Source organism: Ranitomeya variabilis, chromosome 1 (assembly GCF_051348905.1).
Source record: "Ranitomeya variabilis isolate aRanVar5 chromosome 1, aRanVar5.hap1, whole genome shotgun sequence".
In the NCBI taxonomy this organism is placed as follows: domain Eukaryota; kingdom Metazoa; phylum Chordata; class Amphibia; order Anura; family Dendrobatidae; genus Ranitomeya; species Ranitomeya variabilis.
In genome coordinates, this window is record NC_135232.1 from 1,090,900,609 (window position 1) to 1,090,906,907 (window position 6,299).

Sequence of the window (6,299 nt, forward strand, 5' to 3'; positions counted from 1 at the left end):
CTTAAAGCGTGCACGCTTCCCTGACCAGCATTCCATGACCTTCCAGACAGTAAACAAAAAGGGAAACGGCACAAAAAGATGTAAAAGAAGGACTTAAATGACCTGTGGCGTGGCATCGTTTCGGATAAAATAATCCTTTCTCAATATACATACATTCACATATATATAATTGAAACCACTAATCAGGAAAATAAAAACTTCCCAAAAAATGAGTTTTTCCTGAAGCTGAAGTTGTTGTTGACCTCCTCAAAAAGCTCCATCTGAATTTAGATTTTATCGTATGCAAAACAAAAACATTTGTGGAGATTTCTCAAACTTCTCAACCCAGACAGCGAAAAACAGACATTACTGGGGTGCAACTAGGAGGCGGCCATTGTGCCGTGCGTTTTTTTTTCACATACCGATGGTAAAGGTCAATCCACAAATCAGATCCAATTGTCTCAGTATTTTGGGGATTTTTTTTTACAGTCCATGTAAACAGCCCCCAGAGTATAACGGGGAAAAAAACATATACACATGTACAAGAAAAACAAGGCCTAAGGCTACGTTCACACGATCCTTTTTTTCATCCTTTTTTTTTCAGGTCCTGTTTTGAAAAACCGCAGCTAAATTCAGCGCTGATTTCAGCTGCGGTTTTTGATCCTTTTTCTTCTGCGGATTCCACTGCGGGTTTCCAAATGCAGTTTCCTATTGGTGCTGCTGGAAACCCGCAGCGGAATCTGCAGAAAGAATTGACATGGTACTTCTTTTTTCTGCAGGCAAAACCGCTGCGGATTTGCCTGTGGAAAAAAGGATCGTCGGCACAGCGGGTCCTTTTTTCCATTGAGTTACATTGTACTGTAACCTACATGGAAAACTGCTGCGGATCCGCAGCAAAAACCGCACCGTGTGAACATAGCCTTAAGCAAAATCTCAAAGGATCCAAAATGAAAGGGAAAGTCCACCCTTGGGGATAAATTATTCCCTTGCTTAAATGCATATATTTAAAAATACATTTTTGTCATTGTGTTTTATTTAATATACGGCCTCGTTCACACAGCAGTGATTTTTCTTTAATCCAAAAAGCAGTCCGGGTCTCATCAGTGTTTCATTCCGTTTTTCATCAGAGTTTGGTCAGTGTCATGTTTTTCCCTGTTTTTCAATACATACAATCATGGCTGAAAGTGTTGGCACCCTTCTATTCCAATTTGCCTTTTTCTCTCTGTTTTTTTGTGTTACTCCAATACACACAAAGGAAACAAACCTGTGTATAACAAAATGTGTGTAATTGTAATAATTTTCTGGGAGAAATACTTCATTTTCTGGGTCAATTTCAAGGGTGCCAACACTTTCAGCCTCAACTGTATATGGAAAAGTGAATGGTATCATCCACAACTACAACAAGTCTCATACGGCTACCAAAAAAGCTCTTGTAAGAAAAGGAGGATAAAAAACAAAATTAAAGAAATCGCCTCTTTAGAAAGGTGTAATTTTGTGCTGTTGATCCCTCATTATAAGGGCAGGTGCAGATGACCGTGTATTGTCACATCCGAGAGAATCGGATCAATTATGCAAATGGAACTCCGATCAGGGTGTGATCTGATTCTCTCGGTTGAGGAGAAGATGGAGAAAAAAGTATCCATCTTCTTCATTGTGTCAGTGAGCAGAAATTGGACTGCACACAGATGTCATCTGAGTGCAGTCCAATGTTTTTTATGAACTCGTGTGATCCGAATATCGGATCAAACTCGGGCATGTAGTGTTTTTTTCCTCAGATGTGCACAGCCCCATAGAATAACATTGGTTTGGGTCTGATCCTATGTTTTGTCAGATCGCACTCGGACAGTCTGCACCTGCCCTGACTCTTCATCCAAGGAAAATGCAAGGATGGAAGGGGAAGCAGCGATCTTTGGGCTCTCCTGTCCCCTGTGTGGTGACAACCCGGCACCCACAGGGTCTACAGAGTTTCTCTTCCTACAAGGCCTCCTTTGCTCTGAGTACAACCCTGCTGGTTCTGGATTCTGATGTAGGAGAACAAGAGAGAAATACGGCTCCTCCTGGTGCAATGACTCCATGGTGGCTCATACAAGCCCACCGCCGGGAGGCTCATTATAGGGTCTGTGCACACACTATGTATCTGCAGCAGACAAAAATGTGCCTCTTGGTAGGAGGAACACTGGTAAATCACAAGTTTTTTTGCCATTTTGTTTGTGTTTTTGATGATTTTTTTCTCACTATTCGCTTAAATGAGTGAAAAACGCTGAAAGGACTGACATGACAGAAATGAAACTGCTTCAAATCTGCACGAGACCTGAGGAACCTTCATCATTTCGCTGGTTCAGTAACAGGCTGCATTTATTCATGGCAAAAACATACTAGGGAAAATGCAGCAAAAACTCTGCATGTGAATAGGAGGTTAGAAGCTTAGGCAGATGTGTAGCGAGCGGGCTCAGCACTGGGGGTCAGCGTATGGTACAGGTCCGAGGGAATGAGGAATGAGAGGTAGCAGCCGCTCAGGAGCATCAAACTGAACATGAAGTGCAGAAACCAATACTGATCTATGGCGCTTCTGGTTGGGGAAGACCAGATGAAATACAAAGTGGATCCTGCATAATGTGGGAGGAAACATGTCCATGTTGTGCTTTAATGGCACACCGGCGTCTTCATCATACGAGATGCCACTTGTCACTGATAATGTCCACCACGAATACATGGCCTGAAAATATGCAATTAGTGAAAGCATTATATCCTGAGGCCTTATCTGCATCCTGCTCCCCAGAGCCGAATCCTCACATGAATTAAGTACCGTAATCGCCGTAATGTGATCCATTCAGCTGAAAGATGACTCTGCGCACGGAGTTCAGCTTTCTGCCCCTACATCCAGCCAGACTTCCATTAGCAGAATCATTAAATACCTGGGTCACATTCTGCCAGTCTTAAACGTTCCTTCAGGTTGTGAGTTTGTTTAGTGCACTTTTTGGACAATACATTAGTACTTGTAAGAGTCTTATAGGGGGCATTCAACCTCCTTTACACCCAGTGGTGTAACTTGAAGCTCATGGTCCCCAATGCAAAATCTCCAAGAGGACCCCTAAATATTGGTCTTCTCATATGGGCCAAGGAGAACGTTTGGGCACCTTAGACCTCAGGGCCTTGTGCGACTGCAATCCTTGCACCTACTGTAGTCCGCTAGGACCATGGGGTACTCGGTACCGGGCCCTGGGCGTCCAATAAAAGGGGATGTAAATGGGGAATAAAGTTTATGAAAATTATTTGTTTGTGACACCACCTGTGGTATTCGGTTAGGGATGACCGACGCTGCTTAAAGGGGTCCTCTGGGGATGATGGTACTGCAGCAGGGATGGTATGGCTTCCCACAGGTGAAGCTTAGTCCCCAGGGCTCCCGCTGTAGTGGGTACAGATCACAAACGGTGTAGAGGTGTAGTGCTGGAAAGAATTAGAGGACACAAGGTTGCAGTCTCTTTACCTTTTACTGGTAGTATGCAGCCATAGTCCAGGTATGGATCACAGGTAATGGTGCGGTCCAGCCAGCCTGGAAGTGATTTGAAATCCCCCTAGCCAGGTGGGGTTGGAAGCCTTCCTTACTGCACTGTGGTGTATTCCCTTGCTGCCTAAGGCTTCACACAAGGTCCTCACTTTCTCTCTCTCTGTCCTATTTATAGGACAATATCCGTATGGCAGGCAACTCGAGCCTTTTTATAGGTGTCTCTATTTGCTGTGACTCCGGGCTCTATATGCTGATGTACCTTCGGATGTAATGGTGGACAGGCGACTTGAAATCTCCTGCCCGCCGGTTTCTGCTGTGGGGCATACAGTATCTTTCCTCTACTTTGCCTCTTCTACTCTCACAGTCGCTCACAGTCTGTTCTGTCTCTCTCTGCTCTTTCCAGGAGCTGCAGCACCTCGTGTCTACACGGCCCCAGCTTTCCTCAAGACTGACCTAACTCCTCCTCCAGCCAGAATATCTAAAGAAGCCACCCAGAAACTGGATCAGAGCTCCCCCTTCTGGCCTGGAGTCAGAACAGCGTGTGTATGTGTCACCTGTTAAAAGGATCTTCCTCGCTTCCAGGCATGGCATCACCCTCCCCGTGAGGAAGACAATACCACTATAACAACCGGCTTCCTGGGGTGTTGCAGTTACACTCCTGTTACAGAATCAAAAAGACTGTTACATCCTGTTTCCTTCCAGTAGTTATAACCTCATTTGTCCCCAAAACCATTAAAATTAGTAATGGGTATTTTTTGACCAGTCAACTGCCTCTGAGAATGATGGGATCCAGCAACCCAGTGAGAGCCACTTGCATCTACTGAACTCCTCTCACCAGGGGGTAAAGATGACAGTGTCTGGCTGCCAATACAACACCCTACCCACCCAGTCTGAAAAACGCTCTGGCATTCCCTGGCTTCAGGTAGACCTGTTTTTTAAAGTATCGGACTGCGGTGATTTTCCCTAAAATAAGTGTTCACTTGAAGTTAAACACATACGGTATTTAATAAGGAGATTATTTGGGATAAAAAAGAGACGACTCTTGATGAGACGGGCTGCCCATCACTGATTGAGATAGTGTAAAACAGAAAATATTAGACAGGAGGAGGGGGATGCAGCTGCAGCTTCTCAGTATTTAGTGAAGCTACATGACATGGAGATGGTAGGGACAGCAGCCAAAAACACATATCTGGTTGGGTCAGGGTACACAATACAGTTTCATCAACATGTCAGTGTCCCTGCACATGTGACAAAATGATGCCACATCATTGCTTGTGACGGCACACTGTGTGCAGGGGAGATGACGACTCGGTCGCTCGGCGTTGGTAAGTGTAAACCTTATTTTTGGTGAGTGGTGGCATGAATACTTTTATAGGGGACAGTCAGTGGGCATCATTACTTTTTAAGGGGCATATTTACTTTATCAATCGGGCACTCAAGGGGCATTATTTGTTTAAATAAGTCATTGTTCCTTGGTTAGGGGTCACAATACTGGCACTGTCCAGGCGCTGGCAACACGATACGCCACTGTCTGCATACTGTCGTACAAGGTGCGATGAGATGAAGTAAACCACGCGAAAACGGATTTATTACCAATGTTTTATTATTACAGAGAAATCTGAACGTTACAGATGATTTCTATTCTTATTGGACTCCTTGGATTGTGTAATTTTGGCATCTCCTAATGGATGGCTTCCCTTACCAATGACTAGGCGGTGACTGAGGAAAGTTTATTTCATACCTTTCAGTTCACAGATAATTACTCTTCTGTCTTTTATTTGGGATAGTTTATGACAATAGTTGACTTAGAATGATAATCCGTAGCCATATAATCTAATGGATATAAATAAAAGGGTTTGACTTACGGACCCCACGTCACCCTTCTGTCCTGATCACTGTTTGCATACACTGTAAGTCTACGTTCCCATAGCGGATTTTCTTCTACGTATTCATTTGTGGAAAATCTGCTGCATATTACAGCGCCAGCACAGTGCATGAGAGCTCAAAAAATCTATGCCCAGGAACCGCAGGTTTATTCTGCGAACATAGGTGCATGATTGCATTACGAAGGGTAATACTTCTTCTAAATGATATCCATAGTGCTAAATGCTGCTGCAGATATTGCTGCATATTCTTCATTGCGGGAGGTCTATGTGGGAGCATAGCCTTAGGTTAGTTTCAGAAAAGTGCATTACTGTATGTGCAGCTAAATTATGAATGTAAGCACCGGCCCGAGTCTGACGACCTGAACTGACACCTTCATAGACCCCATGGACCGCTGACAATGATCAGCGGGGCGAATCAGGTACCCAGTGCCGGACCAGCAGAGGTGAAATGGTTGTAGCATTTTACTCTAAGTCAGACTCTGGAATGGGTGGTTTCAATGAGTTGTCCAATATTCGTAAAAGGAATTTGTCATGTCTCCAAATGCTATTTAATAGCAGATAAATCTGCAGGTTAACAGTTTTACAATGCTGTCCGGCCGCTGTACTGAAAGGGCAGTCGCTGGGAGAAAACAAACTTATTTCCTCCTGGAAGCCTCTGGCTTTCAGTCGTAGAGGCGTGCTATGAGCGGCTACAGTCATCGGTCACTACACATTAAGCACACCCTGACACTTTGATTGACAGCTCCCTCTGCAGTGTGTCTGCGTACAGCGAGTCATCAATCAAACTGCAGGAGCGCCCTTACAGTATAGTGAGCTGCGCTGTGATCGGTGACTGTAGCTGCCGCGTGACTGAAAGCTTCTCCCGGGAGAAATAAAGTCCATTTTATCCCAGTAGCCGCATTCTCAGTACTGCGACCTGGCTTCGT